The sequence below is a fragment of the Mastigoproctus giganteus genome, chromosome 13 (genome assembly GCF_048544385.1).
Source record: "Mastigoproctus giganteus isolate SK-2022 chromosome 13, ASM4854438v1, whole genome shotgun sequence".
NCBI classification, from domain to species: Eukaryota; Metazoa; Arthropoda; class Arachnida; order Uropygi; family Thelyphonidae; genus Mastigoproctus; species Mastigoproctus giganteus.
The window spans coordinates 95,661,216-95,682,810 of NC_143587.1; the positions used below are offsets into that span (position 1 = coordinate 95,661,216).

A 21,595-nucleotide genomic window follows, 5' to 3' on the forward strand; every position below is an offset into this window, starting at 1 on the left:
ATTTGCATCAAACACATGGTTTAGACAGGAGAAAAGAAGATACACTTGAAGAAGCCCAGGGGATGCTGATAGGTACCAATCAACTAAAGGTACAGGAATGCTGTAAAGAATTTGCATAGCTATCCAGGTGCAGATGCTGATTCCGACCACAATTTGATAGCGATGAAAATGAAGATTACACTCAAGACATAAGGGGTTCAAGAAAAAGAAGGAAATGGAATTTAAATGTACTGAAGACTGCACTAGTTGGAAATTTCAGAGAGCAACTGACAGGGAGATAGTGGATGGAAATAGAAGAAGTGGAGAAGATATGGGGAAGGTTTAAAAAGATTGTTGTAGGAGCAACAAAAAGTAAATTAGGTATAGTAGATCAGAAATGGATAAGGAAACCGTGGATCACAGAAGAAATGATAGACAAAATGAAGAAGAGAAGAAAATAGAAGCACTAAAGTTCAGAAGAGGCAAGAATTAAATATAGGAGTTTGAATAATGAACTTAGAGGGGTAACAGATGAAGCAAGAGAAAAATGGTGGGAAGAACAATGCAGAGAACTAGAGGACATGGCAAGATGAGGAAGAAATGATTTAATGTATGAAAAAGTCAAGAACTTAACAAACAGGAAGAATAAGACTAGTGGAAAGATAAAAGACAAGAACAGAAAAATTCTATATGACAAAGAACACATAAGGAGAAGATGGAAGGATATAGAAGAGCTATATGATAAATTAAATAAACCTAAGGTCTGGCCTGTGACAGCAGAAAATGAAGAAGAGGCCTTAGGGCCAAAACTAATCAGAGAAAAATTTGAAAAGGCAGTGGCCTTTTCAAATTTTTCTCTGATTAGTTTTGGCTGAACTGGTGAACTGGACAATATACCACCAAAATTATAAAAAGGTCTTGGAGAAGAGGCAAAGAAAGATTTATTATTCAGGATTTGCGAGAAAATCTATGAATGTGGAAGCTGGCCCAAAGACTTTCTCAAATCCATAATCATCCCATTAGTAAAGAAGAAAAATGCAACAAATTGTACAGACTATAGGACAATCGGTTTAATTTCCCACTCCTCAAATATATTACTAAAAGTTCTCTCAGAACAAATTAAAGCAAAAGCAAGGGCTTATGAATTCATAGAAGATCAATTCGGGTTAAGAGAAGGCTGTGGGACCAGAGAGGCAATAGGAATATTAAGAACACTAGCAGAAAGATCTGGAATTCTGTTTTACTGATCTCGAAAAAGCTTTTGACAGAGTGAATTGGGTTAAACTGATGGAAGTCCCAGGAAAGACAGGCCTAGATAAAAGAGAATTTAAATAATTTGGGAACTTTACATGGGACAGACAGCTGTGGTTCATATTGATGGAGAGGAATCAGAAGTAGACATTGGTAGGGGTGTAAGGCAAAGATGTTCCATGACCCCTTTACTGTTTAATTTATATGCAGAAGCATTCATGAAGAGTACAAAGAGCAGTAAGGTGGTGTAAAAGTAGGAAGGTTCTCCCCTCCTACTTTTACACCACCTTACTGCTCTTAGAAGATAGACAGTAAGATTTGCAAATGACCAGGTATTGATTGCTAATTATTATTTCTATTATTATTAGCTATATGGTACAAGGAAGCCTGAGGCTTATTCTGCACCAGCCAAAAAAAAAAAAAAATCCCCGAGTTACCCTGAGAGAGAGAGAGAGAGAGAGAGAGAGAGAGAGAGAGAGAGAGAGAGAGGAGAGTCAAAAGTAGAAGGGAATCACCAAGAATGATGATATCCAGCTCAGGACCCTGGATGTGCCAAGCCCATACTCACCAGATGAGAGTCCCTGGGGTTAATAATGAGGAAGAATTACAGAGCTCCTTGGATATCTTGAACAGCAAAGTAAAGAAGTACAATATGAAGATTAACAGCAAGAAAACCAAGAAAATGTTAATTTCAAAGTGGCCAGAAAGAAGAATCCATGTAAAATTAGATGGAATAATATTGGAACAGGTGGACAGATATAGATATATAATGACAGAAAATGAAAAAAGCTTGGAGGAAATAAAAACAAGAATTGCAATGGGAAAACAGGCATTTAGTAATAGAACTATTGAGAAGAAATTTCAAGAAGGAATTAAGAAAGCAAATGGTGAAAACATTAATATGGACTGTTGTACTATATGGCTTAGAGACATGGACATTGGGAAGAGAGGAGATTAGATGGCTAAAAGCATTGAGACGTGGGTGTGGAGAAGAATGAAAAGGTGAAAAGGATGGACAGGATGAGTAATGAACTTTATAAAACATGTATTGAGAAGAGAAAGCATGTTGAGGAAAGTAATTGAGGGGAAGATGTGTTGGAAGAGAGCAGTTTGGAGAAAGAGAATTGGAATGATGGATTGGATGAGAAGAGGAAATTATGGAGGAATTAAAAGGAAAGCACAAGATAGAGAAGCATGGCATCAATGGAGCCCTGAACCATGCTGAAGGCAGAGAAATAAAAGACAGAAGCTACATTAGATATGACCTACTCTACAATCAAGTCATAAAGAAGATTAGCCAAGCCAAGTGAGAGTACGAGAAGTTCTCTGGAAAAGAATTAATGGTTTACCACTATATATGAATAGTTTAACTGCTGATGATCCTGCTCATATTGACGACAAATTCAATAGGTATTTTTTAATCTACATTCACATATGCGGAATTTGTTAGGGAAGGGAATGTATCAAATTCTAACAGGGATCTAAATTATTTTGTGATAACTGAAAAGAAAGTGGAAGAGAAACTGCTGAGAGTAAATGGGGAAAAAAAGGCACCAGGGATGGATGGATGGGATCTATACAGTTATATTAAAGAAAGCATCAAAAGAGGCAAGCACACCTTAAGGAATAATTAGCATCTGTGGATTCAGAGGAGGTCCCTATGGACTTGAGATATGCAAATATACCTTCATTTTACAAAGGGGTAAAAAAAAGAGTGACATGAGTAATTACAGATGTTATATTAACTTCTGTTTCAGGAAAAATAATGTGGTCACTGGTTAAAGAAGTAATGCAGAACAAATAGGAAGGAATGCAGTTATACTGCAGTCACAGCATCTATTTGTTAAAGGGTGATCTTGTCTGACCAATTTGATTAGATATTGTGACACTGGACGCAAAAAATAATTTTGATATTATCTACTTCATGATTTCAGGAAAGCTTTTGATACTGCTGCACATAAAAGACTGCTGTACAAATTAGATTTGGTATGATTTTGGTCTTATGGCGCATGAGTAGCTATGACTATAATGTACAAAGTCCAGTACAAATTAGAGCAGTGTGGTATTAGGGACAAGTTACCACTATGGATAAAGAGATGGTTGAATGGGAGAAGATAGAGGCTAGTTATTAATGGGCACTGCTCTTTTTGGACTACTGTTATTAATGGTGTTCCCCAGGGAACAGTGCTAGGCTCATTCTAGCAAATCTACATCCTTCCTAAAATGAGGCCTCCAGACCTGTACACAGTACTTTAGGTGTGGCCTAACCACTGCCCTGTACAATGGGATAATCACCTCCCTGTCCCTGTTAGCAAAATTCCTATATATCATTGACAAGACTCCATGACCTACCCTGGCAGCCAGTCTGCACTGTCAGCAAACTTCGTATTTGACTGCACAATTACTCCAAGGTCTTTTTCACTTTCCACTTCCCCGAGTGTAGTACCACTCCGTTTGTACATTTCTCTTGGGTTATTGCTACCCATATGCAGTACTTTGCATTTGTCAATGTTAAACTTCAGTTGCCACTTACCATTTGCCCAACTTATCAAGTTCCAGTTGGAATATAATACTGTCTTTACTGTCATTAACAACCCTGCCAACCTTTGTCATCTGCAAACTTGGACATTAATCCTGATATATACCTTCTTTAATATCATTGATGAATACACAAAACAACAATGAGCCCAGCACCGAGCCCTGGGGAACGCCACTAATAACATTTGTCCACAAAGAGCAGTGTCCATTGTTTACCACTCTCTGTCATCTCCCACTCAACCATCCCTTTATTCATTGTAGCAATTTACCCTTAATGCCACACCTCTCCAATTTGTACAGCAGTCTTCCATGTGCAACAGTATCAAAAACTTTCCAGAAATCCAAGTATATGATATCAAAATTATTTTTGACATTCACTTTCTTTGTGACCACATCATCGTATCCAATCAAATGTCGTAACCATTACTGCAGTCTTCTCTAGATGATCCTGCAATGCTTCTTTAACCAGTGATTCCATAAATTTCCTTGGAAAACAAATTAAACTAACAGGCCTATAGTTACTTGTGTCACCTTTTGAACTACCTTTGTGAATTGGTGATACATTTGCACACCTCCAGTCCATGTGGGCCTCCCCCGAGTCCAAGGAAGCTATTATAATTATGGCTATGGCTAATGGTTTGCTTACTTCCTTTGCTGTCTCCTTTAATATAACTGGATAGATCCCGTCAACCCCAGGTGCCTTCCTTATGCTTAACTTCAACAGTTTCTCCTCCACTTTGCTCTCAGTTACTGTGTTTGTTATTTGGTTTTTAGGAGCATTAGCAACTAAGGCCATATTGCTCCGCGGATATGCGGTGGTCATTCCCTGACCTTTCTGCATCCTCCGTATTTGGTGGTCACGGGCTCGAACCCCGGTCTAATCAAGAAGGTGTGCTACGCACTGCTACTCCTGCCCACCTGGCTACGGAGGCACCTTCTCAGTTATTATAAAATAACTTAGCTCCCTGTTAGAGTTAGATAAACTTCTGGCATTCCCCTCATTGAATGTAGATGCAAAATACTCATTCAGTTTATCAGCTACCTGAGCATGGTCATCAATAGTCAACCCATCTATGTTAAGTGGTCCAATCTGATTCATCCCTTTCCTTCTAAGAGTTCTTTACTTATGTAAAGAACTCTTTACATAAGTAAAGAACTCTTTGCTGTTTTTCTTTGCATCTTTTGCCAAAGATTTCTCGTAATCTGCCTTCGCCTGCCTAACCTCCTTTGTGACTTGATTATATCTGCCATAGGCATCTGTGTCAGCTGATAATTTATATGCATCCTATATATTTTTCTTCTCTGCCATGGGCCTCATTAATTCATCTGACATCCATTTAGGCCTGAATCTTGAACAGCATTTCTTAGTTGGAATGAAAAGTCTAGTAGACTCCAAGATTAAGTCCCTAAAGGATTCCCATTTAGAATTCAACATTGGTAACATCATCAGTTAATCCCACCATATAGAATTTAAATACCGTCTCAGACCACCGTGTCACCTTTACGAAAGCAAAAGCCCTTCCCTTTAGCCTTGATGATACTTACATCTTTAAGTAATTCCCATATCAGTACATTGTGATCACTGTCACCCAGTGGTTCCTTTTATCTGAAAATTCTTAATGCATGAATAATCACTGCTTATAATCAGCTCAATATTACTCCCTCTGGTTGCCTCTCGAACATGCTGCTATAGAAAATAGTCCTCCAATAAATCCAAAAATGTCTTGCTAGTGTTCCAGTGACAAACCTACAAGTTCCAAAACTTTCCAGTTTCTACAAAGTTTCTACCAGATATCGACTGGAAAGTTTCTACAAACTTTCCAGTCAATATCTGGAAAAATAAAATCCCCCATTATAAGACATTCTGATTTAATGGCCCACTATTTCTCTGCACAATTGCTCATTATACTCATCAGATTCATTAGGCTTACAACACACACCTACTCTCATTTTTCCTTTCTCAACGCTTATGTCACACCAAACAGAGTCAACATTGCATTGTCTACCAATATCAATTGGATGCACTTCCTTAGATTTTGTGTGTTTCTTAACTAACAGCATAACCCCTCCTCCCTTCTTGTCCTGTCTATCCTTTCTGTACACATTGTACTCCCTAAATTTCAATTTTGCACTGTTTATATCTGTGTGACACCACGGCTCTGATATCCCAACAATATATGCCTTTGATGCCTTGACCAGCACTTCAAGCTCATCAAATTTATTAACTATACTCCTAGAATTAGTGTACATGCAAGTTACTACTCTTAGTTAGTACCTGTTTCTACTCTTAATTACCCTAACACAGCCCATGTATTTTTTTGTTCCACTACGGCTCCCAACAGTTCAGGAAATCTCCATTGCCTCGCTTTCCATGCTGCTGCTGCTTATTCTAATAGACGCAAGAATCACTTTTGCCTCTGTCTGCGGCCACTGTTAACCTTTTAGTCTGTGTATCCCCCCCCCAAACTAGCAGTTTTCCGACCCACCTAAGACTGCCTCGATAGCATCAGTAAATATTCTTGCACCCTTTCTATTTAAGTGTACCCCCATCCCTGTAGAAGCAGTCTCTTCTGTCAACAAGCACAGACCAGGCTGAAAAAAATTCTACCCCTTGAGTTTTGCACAATCTCTCTAGGGCCGAATTGATCGACAAGGCTCTCATCATATACTCCCTCCTTCCAAATGCTTGTCCAGCTGAGCCTTAATTTTTTTTTAGGCTATCAACTTCTACAACAAAAGATGGAAGTCTGTTCCACTAATCAACCAACTTAACCGCCTCATGTCGTTTACAACAAACACAGAAAAATTCCCCTGGTTTGTATTGTGGCATCATTAACTTGAGGAAACCTAGTATCTAGTTCATCAGTCAAAATATTTGCAATCATGTTAACATGGGAGCCTGATGTCACATTAGTTACTCTTCTATAAGCATTAAAAAAAAATATATGGGCTGATAATGCCATGATATGAAATTGAACAACACCCGTTACTTGGCCACTGTGCAGTGGTTGCTTTTGGAATTGGCAAAGGATTTCTTCCCATCAATAACAGAAGTTCTGTTTATTCACAAAACCATTTAGATGAAAGTTAGCAGCCTCGGGTCACATTAGTTACTCTTCCATGACCATCTGCAAAAAAATATATGGGCTGATAATCTTGTGAGATAAATCTGAACAACACATTGTTATCTGCTCACTATGCAGTGGTTGCTTTCAGAATTGGCAAAGGATTTCTTCTTATCAATAACAAGTTTTGATTATTCACAAATCCCTTGAGATGAAAGTCAGCTTCATCAGACATAGAGAGATCGCAAAGTGTCTTCATCATGATTTATTTCTTGAGAAAAATTTTTACAAGTAAGATCATGAAGTTTTAGTTCTTGTAGTAATTTCCATCCCTACTTTGTAGGGATGGAAATTAAATCCTGGTGCATGCCGATGTACAGAACACTTTGGACTCTGTATGAAAGTGGTCCAGGCAACCACAATGCTTTCGGGTGTATGGGAGGATTCTTATTCCACCCAGAAGCTTCTATTAGAGAACAGTACCAGTTACTTCAAAATTACATACCTATGTTTTATGACATGAACAGATAATACAAGATCTAACACTTAAGCTTAAAAGTGAATATGAATTACAAATCAAGCAGCCTTGTAACTGTCATTGTACACAACGCCACCATTCCGTAGTTCTCACAGCTCATTTCGATTTCATGATGGTTTTGAAAGTTTATTAACAGCTTCAATGGAAAAGTTTCTTTTAAAGCGGTGTTATTGTTTATTATTCATTTTTTTTATTTATTGATTTGATTTTTAAGAAAAGTTATAGGCCTAATGACTATAATGTGTACAACTAACAATTGCACAGAGAAATAGAATGGGCCAGTAAATGAGATTGTGTTATAATGGGGAATTTTAACTTCCCAGATATCAACAGGAATTTCTGGATTGGTCACTTGCACACTAGCAACGGCTTTTGTGAATTCATTGGATGACTGTTTTCTACAGCAGCATGTTCAAGAGGCAATCAGAGGGAGTAATACTCTTGATCTTTTTTTTTTTTTATGCAGTGCAGATAGGCTGCCAGAGCAGCTCACGGGGTCTTGTCAATGATGTGCAGGAACTTTGCTAGCAGGGATAAGAAGGTGATCATTTTGTATACGGCAATGATCAGGCCACACCTTTAGTACTGCATACAGGTCTAAAGGCCTCATTTTAGGAAGGATGTAGAGCCGGTGGATCAAGTACGAGAAGGACAATGAGATTGGTGAGGAGGAACAAAGGGGTGCTCTTACCAAGCTAAGCATAAGTTCTACAAATTGCAGTGTCTGGAGACTAGGCACCTGTGAGGTGATCTGATTGAGGTGTATAAAGCTTTGGGTGGATGAGCAAGCTCAATGCTGATGGGATTCTTCCTCTTGTTGAGATTCCGCACCTGAGGGAGCATAAATTCAAATTGAGGAAAGACAGTTGCAGAATAGGTATGCAGAAATTTGCTTTTAGCCAGTGAATTGCTGGAACACTTCCATCTGCCATTGTGGAAGTAGTTAGCCTAAATAGATTCAAGAACTGGACAAACTTTTGGAGCAAATGGATAGGTAAAATCAGAAGGGGTTTTTTTTTTGGCTGTATAAGCTTGCTTTCTTCATCACATGCCACTACTAATATTATGTATTGTTATCTTCTAAACAATATATGATATATGTTGTAATTGTTGTAATTTAAGATGACTGTCAAACTATCACTCAGTGAGAGAGTTATGAAAAAGCTGGTCATTCTATTGAAAGCAACCAATGGTGAACTTTGTCCTATTTAATAAAATTTTTCAAAATTATAGAAATTAGACATTTACAATTCCACCTAATGCAGAATTTTTCATTAATATATTCCTAAACACTGTGCCATTACTGTAAGCCACCATATGAATGGCTATATTGGAAAGGCAATGATTCCCACTTGGATCATTTATTTTCTATCTAAAGAGTGAACTTCATATACACAATACAAATACCTTACCAACAAGCTTCTATAAACAGGCATATGATAAGCACTCTAAAATTTCTGCAAGCACTCAGTAAGAAATTTATCCTCCTCAAATCACTCAGGTAATGGGCAACACTAATTAATTTTGCCACTCAGCAAAATGGCAAAATTAATTGAATCTGCCTGAAAAGTTCAATTGCTAGATCAACAGCAACTTCCCTTGATTGAGGCTTCACACAACTTTGGGTCCCCAGATCAACATATTTGTTGAATGTACTTCAGCAAATATGATCTTAGAAAACAAGGGTATTGTGTAAAAGATATTTCTTGGCTAAATGCTCATTATCCATGCATAAACAAACTCCTTCAAGGGTATCATGATTCCAAATTTCTTGAAAGACTTACCAACTATCTCACATGTTGGCAACTTCCTTTGACCCGTTCGTGTCAAATTGTGTTTTATGTCAGTTGGTCCACTCCTCAAGCATTACCGCTTTAAAATAGCTCATTAATTGAGATGTTGAATGGCTGTGGCAACACAGAGTTAGCTGCAATTCTTCCTCAAATTATAGCTTATCCCATGTTCAATTTATTAACAACCTTTCTATATATTGCAGCAGTAACATGTGATTTGAATAGTAAAAAACACAAAAACAGCTAGCTCTTTGAAAAGGCCACATCTTTATCCTATCATTCTTTTAAATGTTATCACATTGTTTAATTCTTATGCTGTTATGCATCTTAGCAAATACCATATTTTCTGAATCATAAGATGCACTTTTTTCCTGGACATTTTGACTAGGATTTTGCTTAACCTGACTATTGATAAATCATCACTGCATGCACCTAGTATACCTTCAGATCATAAGATGCAGGAGAATTGATGCTACTATAGCATGTGGTCTACCGGACACTATAGTGTGAGAATACCCTAGACTACAGCATGCGATCTACTGGCACTACAGTGGTGTAGTCCAACCTGATCGGTTAAACTTCAGTAAGAAAGGTTAGGTTAGTTTACGACATCAAATTTGGCGCAGATTCAAGTGTAAAACGGTATCCATAAGTTTAGTATGCAACTTTTTTCGCTTGAATCCGTCCCGGATTTAGTGGCACAATATAACCTGAACTTTTTTCACTAGTGGAAATAAAATTCCTACATAAAATTAGAGTATTCTCAATAGCATGTGGTCTACCAGCACTATAGTGTTCGGTAGACTGCATGCTATAGTGCTGGTAGACCACACACTATAATAGCACCAGGGAATTTTAGGCAACTTTTTCCAGAAAAACTGTGCATCTTATAGAGGTGATAATATGGTATTTGCCAAGGTGCATAAAAGACAAGAATCAAACAAAACAGATATAAAAAATAGTATGATTACATTTAAAAGAATAACATGATAAGGGATCAGTGAATTAAACATTCTAAATGGAAAATTGGAACGTAGCTATGGTGGATCCCTTCATAGTCTATAGAAGTGTGATTCCCAGCATAGGAAATATGAATTGTGAAGTATGTCAGTATTCAGGTAGGTGATTATTATATGCATCATACCTATGTTGAAAAACATAAAACTGCAGAATACTACAGAACTGCAAATATTCAATGCCCAGAAACAGTTATACATATTCTGGCAAGTTATTACTACTATAATCATAACAGAGGAAAAATATGAACAGGGGCTGGAAACTTAAAGGATCTGCTGTGAAAAGAAGGTACTTTCCATGGCAGTTTAGTTGGCATAATACAAAGCTGTTGGCCAGCTGATTTGGAAAGGTCCAAGTTTGATTTCCATCAATGACTAGAGGAATTTCTCAACTCCTCTTCAATAAAGACTGTGGTTAGCTAATCAAAAGCAGGGAGAATAGGTTTTTGCCTCAATAAGTTACTCTGAGATATTCAGCCCACAAAATGCAAGTCCACCTACAAACACACCCTATCTACACACACATGGTATACAACACCCATGCCTGTGGGTGTTGTATATTATTAGGAGGCCAAATGCCACTACAAGCGTTCCCAGTCAATACATCCCACACTTAACATTAAGAAACAAGCGTCGCATTTAGCTGCCTATGTGTCCTAATTGAGAATACATCTCCTGTACTTGGAATTTGTAGCAAATATGTAGAGGTTACTATTAACAGTAGTATTGGTAAAATGATGCACGAAGAACCTTATACAGCATCAGCCAAAAAACAGAGGAAAAAACTAAACCTGTTACTGATATTCAGGTGACACTTGAGTCAAGTGGACCAAATTTCAGCAAAGTTTGGTCATTCAGCAATAATCAAATCCTCTGTTTACACCTTCACGATGGTGGACCATTAGTAACCCTGACTGAGGTGTATAAAGCCTTGAATGGTTTGAGCATGCTCAATACTGATGGGATTCTTCCTCTTGCTCAGAATAATAGTCTGAGAGGGCATAAATTCAAATTGAGGAAAGACAGTTTTAGGAGATGTGCAGAAGTTTGCCTTTAGCCAGTGGGTGGTTGATTGCTGGAACAAACTTCCATCTGTCATTGTAGAAGTTGATAGCTTAAACAGATTCAAGGCAGAACTTGACAAACATTTGGAGCTAGTGGATGGGTGAAATAAGGTTTTTTTTTTTTTGGCCGATGCTATATAAGCTTGCTTTCTTACATCATGTGCCTTTGCTAATTCCCATATGCAAGTCCTGAAATACAACACCTAGCATACTGGAGATGATCAACCAGGTGTGAACCAACATAAGATTGAGGTGTGGCATCCACACACACAACCCAGAGGATTGCCACCCTTCTCTGTTAACAGCCAATACTAAGTGGTAGGCGACTCTCATCAAATGGTGCAATATGACCACTTTGCTTATTGAAGACTTTAAGTGGTGAAACCCATGTTTAATCTCCAGAGCAAAGCTCCAGCAACCATCCATCTCTTCCATCATGCAACATGATTGATGTTTTTTGGGGTTATGATGTTCTTGCTTGTTGCTACAACAACCAATATCGATAAGATGTTATTAGGGTGGCAACATTTCAAATGAGCTGAAAGTTAAAATGAGGAAAACAAGCCTAAATAACTTCAAGGGGTGTGCCAAGGTAGTAAACTATAGAAGAATACTTAGTTTTAACTGTGTTTACAGTAATGTCAATGGCTGAATTTGAACTCATGATTAGGGCAAATAATGTTGACATAATACAGTTAACAGAAACATGGTGCCACCCAGAAACTGGGGATGACAAGTTCAACTACTGTATGTATAATATATTTACAAAAGACAGGGAAGATAGAAGAGGTGGTGGGATCATGCTTCTTACCAAAAGCAGCCTGAGTGCAAAAAGAACTTTTGCAGAGTCTGAAGTTACGTCTGCCAGTATAGAATCTGTGGGGTGCAAGTTAGTTGGAAGCAAAGGTATAATGAGAGTGGGAGTGATCTACAAACCAGAAGATTGGGAATAGTATGACAAGAGTCTCTATGCAGATGGATTGTCTTATAATGCGTTACTTTGATCTGTTCTGTACTGGCTGGAATAAGTGGGAAGGAAACTCACCGTGGGGAAAATTTTTTTAAATAAACTAGATGATTATTATTTGTATCATAGTAAAAATAATAAGACTGCAAAAGTGTTAGAGAAAATACTAGGAGAGTGAGAATATTCTTGACCTCATCATTAATCATGAATCAGATAATATTACAGGGCTTAAAGTACAGGAACCATTGTCAGGTAGTGATCATGCAATTGTCGGTTTGTATATGAAGAAAATGTTACAGTAGTTAAAGGTAAAAGTTAAAAGGTTAAAAATCAACCCCGGGGCTCACATCTGGTGAGTATGGGCTTGGCTCACCCAGGGTTCTGAGCTGGATATCATCATTCTTCTCTTTCTTGGTGATTCCCTTCTACTTTTGACTCTGACACACTCTCACTCTCTCTCTCTCTCTCTCTCTCTCTCTCTCAGGGTTACTCAGGAACTTTTTTTCTTTTTTTTTTCCTGGTGCAGCATAAGCCTCAGGCTTCCTTGCATCATATGGATATTAATAATAATAATAAATTAAAGGCAGAGGTTTTAATTTCAGAAGAGGGGGACTATGATAGTTTAAGATGCTATATTGCATCAATTAATTGGGAAGATTGCAAAGTGATAATGAACATATTTGAATTATGGAATACCTTTAAAGCAAAAATTACAGAAACCCAAGAGCATACATACCATTAAGAAAATATTTCAGTAGGATGATGCCGAAATGGATGAATGTGGAGCTGGCTGGTAAAATAGAACAGAAAAATATAGCATGGGATAGTTACAGAGCAACGAAGAGTACCGAAGCCTACAACAAGTACAAGTTGATCTGTTGATAGTACAACAGATAAGTTAGGGAGCAGAAGGCTTTGTATGTGAAGGCACTGGCTAAGAGAGCAAAGAATGGGGACTAGGAATTTTTTTTCATGTGTGTAAATACAACAAAGAGGAAAGAAAATCAGATCAGACCCTGGTGCACTGGGTGTGGGGAAAGTCTTAGATAACCCAACTGATGATGCAGATGAACTAAATAGGCACTTTCATCAGTCCTTACTGATGAAAGACCCTTCATGCTGAGAAGAGGCTATGCGAGTGAGGCTGAGCCATGTGAGATTAGTGATTTCAAAATTACAGATGACTGTTTATTAGAAAAACCTTTGAGAAAGCAAAAAAGACTCCAGGAGTTGATGGCATATACAGGTGAAACCTATTATAACACGATGCTTGGGGTCCAAAGAACCACATTGCGATATGAGTGGGATCGTGTAAAAAAATTCTAGCCATTTTTCGGCATTCAAACTTCATGTGTACTATCAATCATCGTCTCTTCTTTTGCACTATAATTGCAATACTATGTCTAAGAAAAATCACGTAAAGAATAATAACGGAAATAATATGCCATTGCATTATTTCAATCATTTACTGATGCACTGTACAGCAAAATATTTAAAAAACCAATATTCATGTTGTTAAATATACATAAACAAATCAATACCCACAATAACTGCTTTTCCAGTTGGTTGTATTGATTGTTACATTTGTGTTTTGAAATTAACAAATGGTTTCGGGAGAAAAAGGAAAACACAATGCATTCCGTATTCTTTCAACTACTAAACAGACGTTAGTAGACTTTTGCACATTTTAGTCGTTACTTTCAAGTCTTTCGTTTTTAAAAAAACAATTACAGGTTGACTGTTTCATTACATCTCTTTGTTTCTTTTTAACAATTTCAATAAGGCATTTTAACTGTAAAATTGAAAGGGACTTTACCTTTTCTGTTTCAAGAAATTTAAGTCCAGTTTGCAAACCAGCAAGTGCCTCCATGACCTTAGGTGGTGGTGGCTCTGGATCATGACTTTTGCCAGTAACGTTTTCGATTATTTCCGAGTCAATCATGTGGTCATATGTAGTACAGTTGTTGCCATTTACCCAAAATTCTATTGTGGCCCCTCTTTCTCTAGCAACGAACTGTGCCAGCACTCACTCGACATTGGCCATGTCATCTGTCATGACATGTACCTTTTCCAGGTACATGTCATGACCTTTCCCAGTGTACCTTTCCCAGACTTGATCAGCAGCAGTATCTTCCTCTATAAAGCCCTCAAAGTCATTCTTTTCATCACTGTCACTGGCTACTTGGAAGTTATCCGGGATCAGACTTGCACCCAATATGTTTCTCCAACATTTTGAAATACACCTTTTCATCACGGTTTCCATGCTTTGCCACCAATGTATAAAACTTCCTTTAACTTCGGCTTCTTTAAAAATGAGGTAACAGAATCCTCACTAGTGATTATTCACTGTATCAGAGTCTTGCAGAAGTTCATTTCATTTTAAACGTTGATATAATCCTTGATCCATAGGCTGTATTTTTGATGTGGTGTTTTTCGGTAAGTAGCTCACTCGGATTTTACCATCTCTGCTCATTAGTTTATCAGCAGGAGGATCGATAGGGAAGTTATCCAGCAGCAAGAGAACTTTGGTATCCAGCCTTTGTTCCCAGTGTTTACATACATCAGGTACAAATTGTTTATGAAACCAGTTTTAAAAAATACTGGAAGTCATCCATGCATTTTTGCTAAAGTCATAGGCAAATGGCATAGAGGCCACGTTCACATGATGGAAGCACTGTGGTGATTTAAACTTTCCTACACAAAGTGGCTTCAGTTTATGATTTCCTGTTTGGTTTACGCAGAAAAGTACAGTCACTCTGTCTTTCATTTACTTGAAACCTTGTGTTCTCTGAGCATTGTTCTTGCAAGCCAGAGTGGAATTGGGTAATATTTTATAACAAAGTCCAGTCTCATCACAGTTATATACCTGTTCTGCAGTGTAGCCACCGTCTTAAATTATTTTCTGAAGTTTGGCAGGATAAGAGAATGAAGCTTCATCATCGACTAACATATCTCACCTGATATATAGCTGTTTTGGTTATTCCATGCCACTTTTAAAAATGTGTCAGCCATCATTACTTACAGTGAATGCAGTGGACTCATTTCCACTAAGCTCACTGTGGAATTTTTTAGCTTGGGTTTGCAGATCGGTGCCTTCAGATCATTCTTGAACAAACCACTGAAATACAGCTTTATCCAATTGTTTGTCTTGGGTAAATGAGTAAATGCCACATCTTAAGTGGCTGTATGATAAAGGGAATAAATTGGTGTTGACTACCTCCCTGAGCACCCTTTAAATCCACGGTCATTCTACTTTACTTTGTTCCAACAGGTCCACTCCTACTAGCTGAAATATTTCTCAAATGATTTTTTTTGTTTGTAAAATTGTTTTATTTTCACATACTACAGTGAACTCCTGCTTTGTGATTGGGTCACTGTACGATCAAATTACTTCGCTTTCGTTCACTAGCATTTTTTTTGGGTTGTAAAATTTAAAAGCTATAAAAAAGATAAGCTATCAATAACACAGCATGGACAAATTGCAAATAACACAATATACACAAGTGAGATACAGAATAACAAGTTTAAGAAATCTTAAAAAGAGATTCTGAAAATTTATTTATGTTTTTTATATGACTGAAGAGGAAGGGAGAAACACCTTTCACCATAATAATGTAAAAACCCACAAAATTCCAACTATCTGTATTACCATAAAAACAATACGATTGAGTTTACTACCTGTTTATAATAGACTGCACTAATAGTAAAGTCCAATAAACCGGAAACTGCAAATTGTTTTTATTGTTTTATAGTGGCGACTTCCAGAAATGTGCTTTAAAAAATATCACAAATGCATTCAAAATTGATTCTTATAACCGAACATACGATAACAATGAAAGTGTAGTGCATTTTAATGATTTGAATTGGTTTTTTGAAATTAAAGTGGCTGATTCCACTAACCAGTTATTACATTAACCAGCACCTACTTACTTCACTTTACGATGGGATGGGCTTACGATTATCTCCGACCGGACCACGTGGTCCTTCCTCTCAGTCAATAGCAGCGTTTGTAAACTTGTTGGCCGCATATTTTGTTTTTGCATCCTTTAGTTGAAGTGATTTTTTGTGTTGTGCTTTAATTAATTATATAGTTATATAGTGAAAATTTAAACTTCCAAGGTCTTGGAACGGATTACCAAAACACAATTTGTTATTGGGTTCACATTATGATATTTTCACAATACGATAGGGTGTTTCTGGAACGGATAAATATCATAAAGCAATGTCCACTGTATTCTTGTCCAGAGAAATAGGTATTTGTAAGACTGTATCTTACAAACTTTTTAAAAATATATACTGTATGTTCAAACATTTTACAGTAAAATTAAAAGTCATTTATTATTGTTGTTATGGAAATCAGGGGATAATGCGTATTGCAGTCATGTTAAACTGAAAATATTAGCACATGTTCAAAGGAATCCAGAATGTTGATCTTCAGTGACTAAAATCACATTTCAACTGCCAAAAAATGGGAGCCATGTTTGCATCGAATTATAAGCAGAATCGCATTCTAACGAATCGTTAGAATGCGATTTTAATGGGGTTCAGCTATACCCAGTAATTTTGAGGGAGGCCGCAAAGGAGCGTATTGAACAATTGAGATTAATTATGAGGACATCTTTGGACTCAGCTTCCGTAACCGAGTGGTCAGGAGCAGGAGCAGGAGTTCAATAGCACACGATCTTTGAGCAGACTGGGATTCAAGCTCCTGACTGCTAAATACAGTCAATCTGCCAACCCACACTGGACCAGAGCGGCAGATTATGGTCCATTTCCCTAAACATGAAACATCGAGGAGGCTTCCATTATGCAGTGGATTGATAATGGCTGCAGTTAACCTTTTACACCTTTGGCCTCAGGAGAGATTCCTTGGAGGTTCTAACATTGATTTATTGGGATTGGAGAAGTCCAAATGTATCACCAATAATAAAGGCAGTTCTAAGAGTGAAGTCAGTAACTACAAACAGTTAGTCTGACTTCAGTGATAGGGAAAATCTTAGAGGCAATAAAGGGACATTTAGATAGATATGACATTCTGAAGGACACCCAACATGGTTTTGTTAAGGGAAAATCATGTTTAACAAACTTAGTAGGCTATTTTGACACAGTTATTCATGATACAGATGTAGGGAACAATTTCGAAATAGTTTATTTGGATTTCAGCAAAGCATTTGACTTAGTCACTCGTGAGAGGTTACTGTATAAGCTGGAACATGTTGGAATTACTGGAAAGAGTAATATGGATTGCTGGGTGGATGCACAGGAGGCAGAAGGTTGTAATAAATGTATTCTTCAGATTGGTGTAACATCGGTATCGGGGTCCCCAAAGAATCAGTTCTTGGTGCACTGTTGTGTTTGATTTTCATAAATGACATCAACGAAGGTATAGAATGCGTGATGTCAAAATTTGCAAATGACATAAAGATTGGAAAGTTGTTAATGATCAGTGCCAAGTAGCACTCCTTCAGAATGACTTGAACAAACTTCAAAAATGAAATGACAGCTATGTCTTAATGCAAGGTCTTAAATGGGGAAGAGCAAACCCCAAAATAAATTATACATTTAGTGGGGTTGAATTAAAAACAAGAGGAATAATGGGATCTGGGAGTTACAATACAGGCAGATATGAAGTTTTCTGGGCAGTGTAAATAGGCAACCAGGAAAGCTCATGAGGTTCTAACATTGATTTATTGAATATTATCCTGTAAAGATAGGAATGTTATAATTCCACTGTATGAGTGAACTGTAAGACCACATTTGCAATACTGTGTACAAGCATGTAAATATCACCTGAAAAAAGACTGAGTTTTTTGAAAGGGTCCAGAGATGGGCAACTTGCAAAGTGAGATCAGCAAAGGGGTGACCATACGAGGAAAGACTCCAATTATGCGGACTACAGAGCTTGGCAACCAGGCACCTCCAGACCTGACTGAGGATTATAAGGCTCTGAAAGTGGTTAGTAAACTGAATAAATGTGAAATTTTCACTGTTAAAGAATTCCAAAACTAGTGGTAATAAATTCAAATTAAAAGGGAAAAAGTTTAGACAATACTGTAGGAAGTTTTCTTTTAGCCAACGAGTCATTGATTGCTGGAAAAAGTTGCCTTTGCAGGGAGTTGAGGCTGACAGTTTGAATAAATTCAAATATCAACTGGATAGTTACCTACGTAAGGAGGAAAGCACATAATTTTTACTTCATTATCAACTTACTGTACTTACCTACTGGACAAATTGGAGCAGTATGGAATTAAGGGCAAATTGCTACTATGGATAAAGGGATGGTTGAATGGAAGAAGACAGATAGTGGTAATCAATTTGACACCAGTTTTCGTGAACTAATGTTATTAGTGGAGTCCCAGAAAGTTCTGTGTTGGGCCCATTGTTGTTATCTGTATTTATTAATGATATTAATGTCTTATTGTCTGCAAACTTGGACATTAGGCATAATGTTCAAGTTTGCAGACAATAAGAAGGTTGGCTGAGTTGTTAATGACAGTACACTACTGCAACAGTATCTAGAAAAGTTGAGTGGTGGCAACTGAAGTTTAACATTGACAAATGTAAAGTACTGCATATGGGTAACCCCAGAATATGGTACCAACACTGTGGTACTACACTCAGGGTAGTGGAGAATGAAAAAGACCTGGGGGTAATTGTGCAGTCAGATATGAAGTTTTCTGGGCAGTGCAGACAGGCTGCAAGAGTAGCTCATGGTGTCTTGTCAATGATATACAGGAATTTCTCTAGCAGGGATAAGGAGGTAATTATCCCCTTGTGTGGCCTGACCACTGCCTTGTATAAGGCAATGGTCAGGCCACACCTTGAGTACTGTATACAGGTCAGGAGGCCTCATTTTAAGAAGGATGTAGAGATGCTGGAACGAGTACAGAGAAGGGCAACAAGATTAGTGAATGGACAAAGGGTTGCTCTTACGAATAAAGGCTTAAGTTTTGCATATTAGTGTCTGGAGACTTAAGCACCTGCGAGGTGATCTGATTAAGGTCATCATTGAGGTGATCATGATTGAGGACTTTTAAAATGAGGCCTTCAGACATTGAGTGCACTGTATACAGGTCTGGAGGCCTCATTTTAGGAACGATGTAGAGCTGCTGGAACAAGTACAGAAAAGGATAACTAGATTGGAAAATGGAACAAAGGTTTGCTGTTATGAAGAAGGCTAAAGTTCTGTAAATTGCAGTGTCTGGAGACTAGGCACCTGCGAGGTTTCTGATTGAAGTGTATAAGACCTTGAATGGTTTGATCAAGCTCAATGCTAATGAGATTCTTCCTCTTGCCCAGATTACTTGCCTGAGGGAATGTAAATTCAAATTGAGGAAACATAGTTGCAAAATAGAGGTGTCTGCCTTTAGCCAGCGGGTGATTGATTGTTGGAACAAATTTCCACCTGTTGTTGTGGAAGTTGACAGCTTAAATAAATTTAAGGCAGAACAAGATAAATATTTGGAGTGAATGGATGGGGAAATGGGAAGGTTTTAGGCTGATGCTGTATAAGCTTGCTTTCTTGCTTCATATGAAACTAATCAATACATCATTATTGACTTCTACTGCCGCTACCGATAACACACACCATCTGTTTACTGAGAATGAAGGGAGAAACTGTAGTAGCGGGAAACAAGTTTTCCAGGTAAGTTTCCCAAAGTTTGCCGGGGTTCTCATGTTGGCTTTCTTTACCTTCAACCTCTGCCTACACCAAAGCTCACATCAATTGTAAAACAGTTAATAATCATTCCATGCCAAATCTACTGGACAAAACTTTTTCCCAACTGTACGCCCACCTCTGTTAAAACTTGATTGTTCTATTGCCATCTCAGCCAAAGATATAAAGCCAATCTGCCAGCATATTATATTAACAATATTAGTAATTACTTCCTACTACTCCCAGTACACTCCACTTAATGCCTCCCGTGGTCTTCTTTCAAAACAATGTAAGAAGAATTTTGAACAACCTTAATGCCAAGATAGCTCCAGATCTGGTGGGATTTCTCCATATGGGATCTGTTCTCAAACCTGTGCTCCTGAGCTTACCCTTGTTGTGTCACCTTTTTATACTTTCTTATTCACTGTTTTTCCTTTTGCTTGAAAATTTGTTCATATCCAGTCAGTTCCTAAAATTAATGACAAATCCCTCCCATCTAATTACCATCCCACTGCACTTACTTCTACTCTTTCTAAAGTAGTCAAGAAATCCATTCACTGCCAAGTTCTAAACTACCTTGAAACTTTCCATCTGATCAATGATCGTCAATATGGATTCCATCAGTGTCAATCCACATGATACTGGCTTAGGTTGCACATCTATTGGCAAAGTCAATGGAAAAGTTTGGTGAAACTCAAGCAGTTGCCCGTGATAGTTCAGAGGCTCTTGATTGTGTTTGGCACAAAGCTCTTCTAAATAAGCTTTCATCTCATGGTTTGCCAATTGTTTTTTGTAATTGGGTATTCAGTTTTCTCTCTGACCACTCACTGAGAGTGATAGTAAATGGCTCTTGGTCTTCTAACTTCTCCACTAATGCTGGTTTTGCAAGATTCAGTTCTTCCTCCAACTCTTTTCCTCTCGTATATTAATAACCTTATTTCATTGACTGGAAATTACAGTCATAGTTTTGCTGATAATAGCTGATTGCATTCCACCTTCCAGTTTGAGAAAACTATGCCAACCTCCAGGTAATGGTAATTCTCCAATGTGGGCAAAGATAACTTAGTTACTTTCAATCTTTCGAAAACTCGTTCAAGCATCATGCACCCACGTACAATACTAAGTTATGTTTCTAATTGTGACTTTTGCTAAAAAAAAAAAAATTTTGCAAGATATGTCTTATATCTTGCAAAAAGGATTCTTTTGCTCCTATGCTTATCTCTGATGACACTCACATTTCTAGAAAAGATCACATATCGCTATTAGGGATTACCATGACTTTAATCTCTCCTGGCATAGCACAACAAATGTTGCTTCTTCTACATCTCAAACACAGGTTTTCTCTTTTGCTCTCAGCATTATTTTTCTTCTACACAGATAATACTAACTCTGTACAAATCTTAAATCTGTCCTCCTATGGAATATTGTGCCAGCATCAGATGGGGGTGCTCCCATAATCTCTCTCAATCTTCTTGATTCCACTCAAACGATGGCAGTTAGGTTAATTAATAGCCATTTCTACAAAGTATCTCACCCTCTGTCTCATAGCCATTCTGTTTCTACTGCATGCCTTTTCAATAGATACTTCCATGACACTCTTCTTCTAAATTGGCTTCTGTAATTCCCGCTCTCTCTCTCTTCCAAACCAGTCCGAACACATGCAGCAACCACTCAGCATCCTTTTACTGTTCAACTTAAAAATCACAGTACAAACTTTGTTTCTTCCT

The 21,595-nt window shown here is 37.7% G+C and overlaps 1 protein-coding gene across 1 annotated transcript in view; it reads right to left on the reverse strand.

The window, feature by feature from the left end:
• Positions 1-21,595, reverse strand: part of LOC150076268 (acylamino-acid-releasing enzyme-like) — a 428,243-nt gene that overhangs the window by 395,882 nt on the left and 10,766 nt on the right. The gene's annotated exons all lie outside the window — the stretch shown is intronic.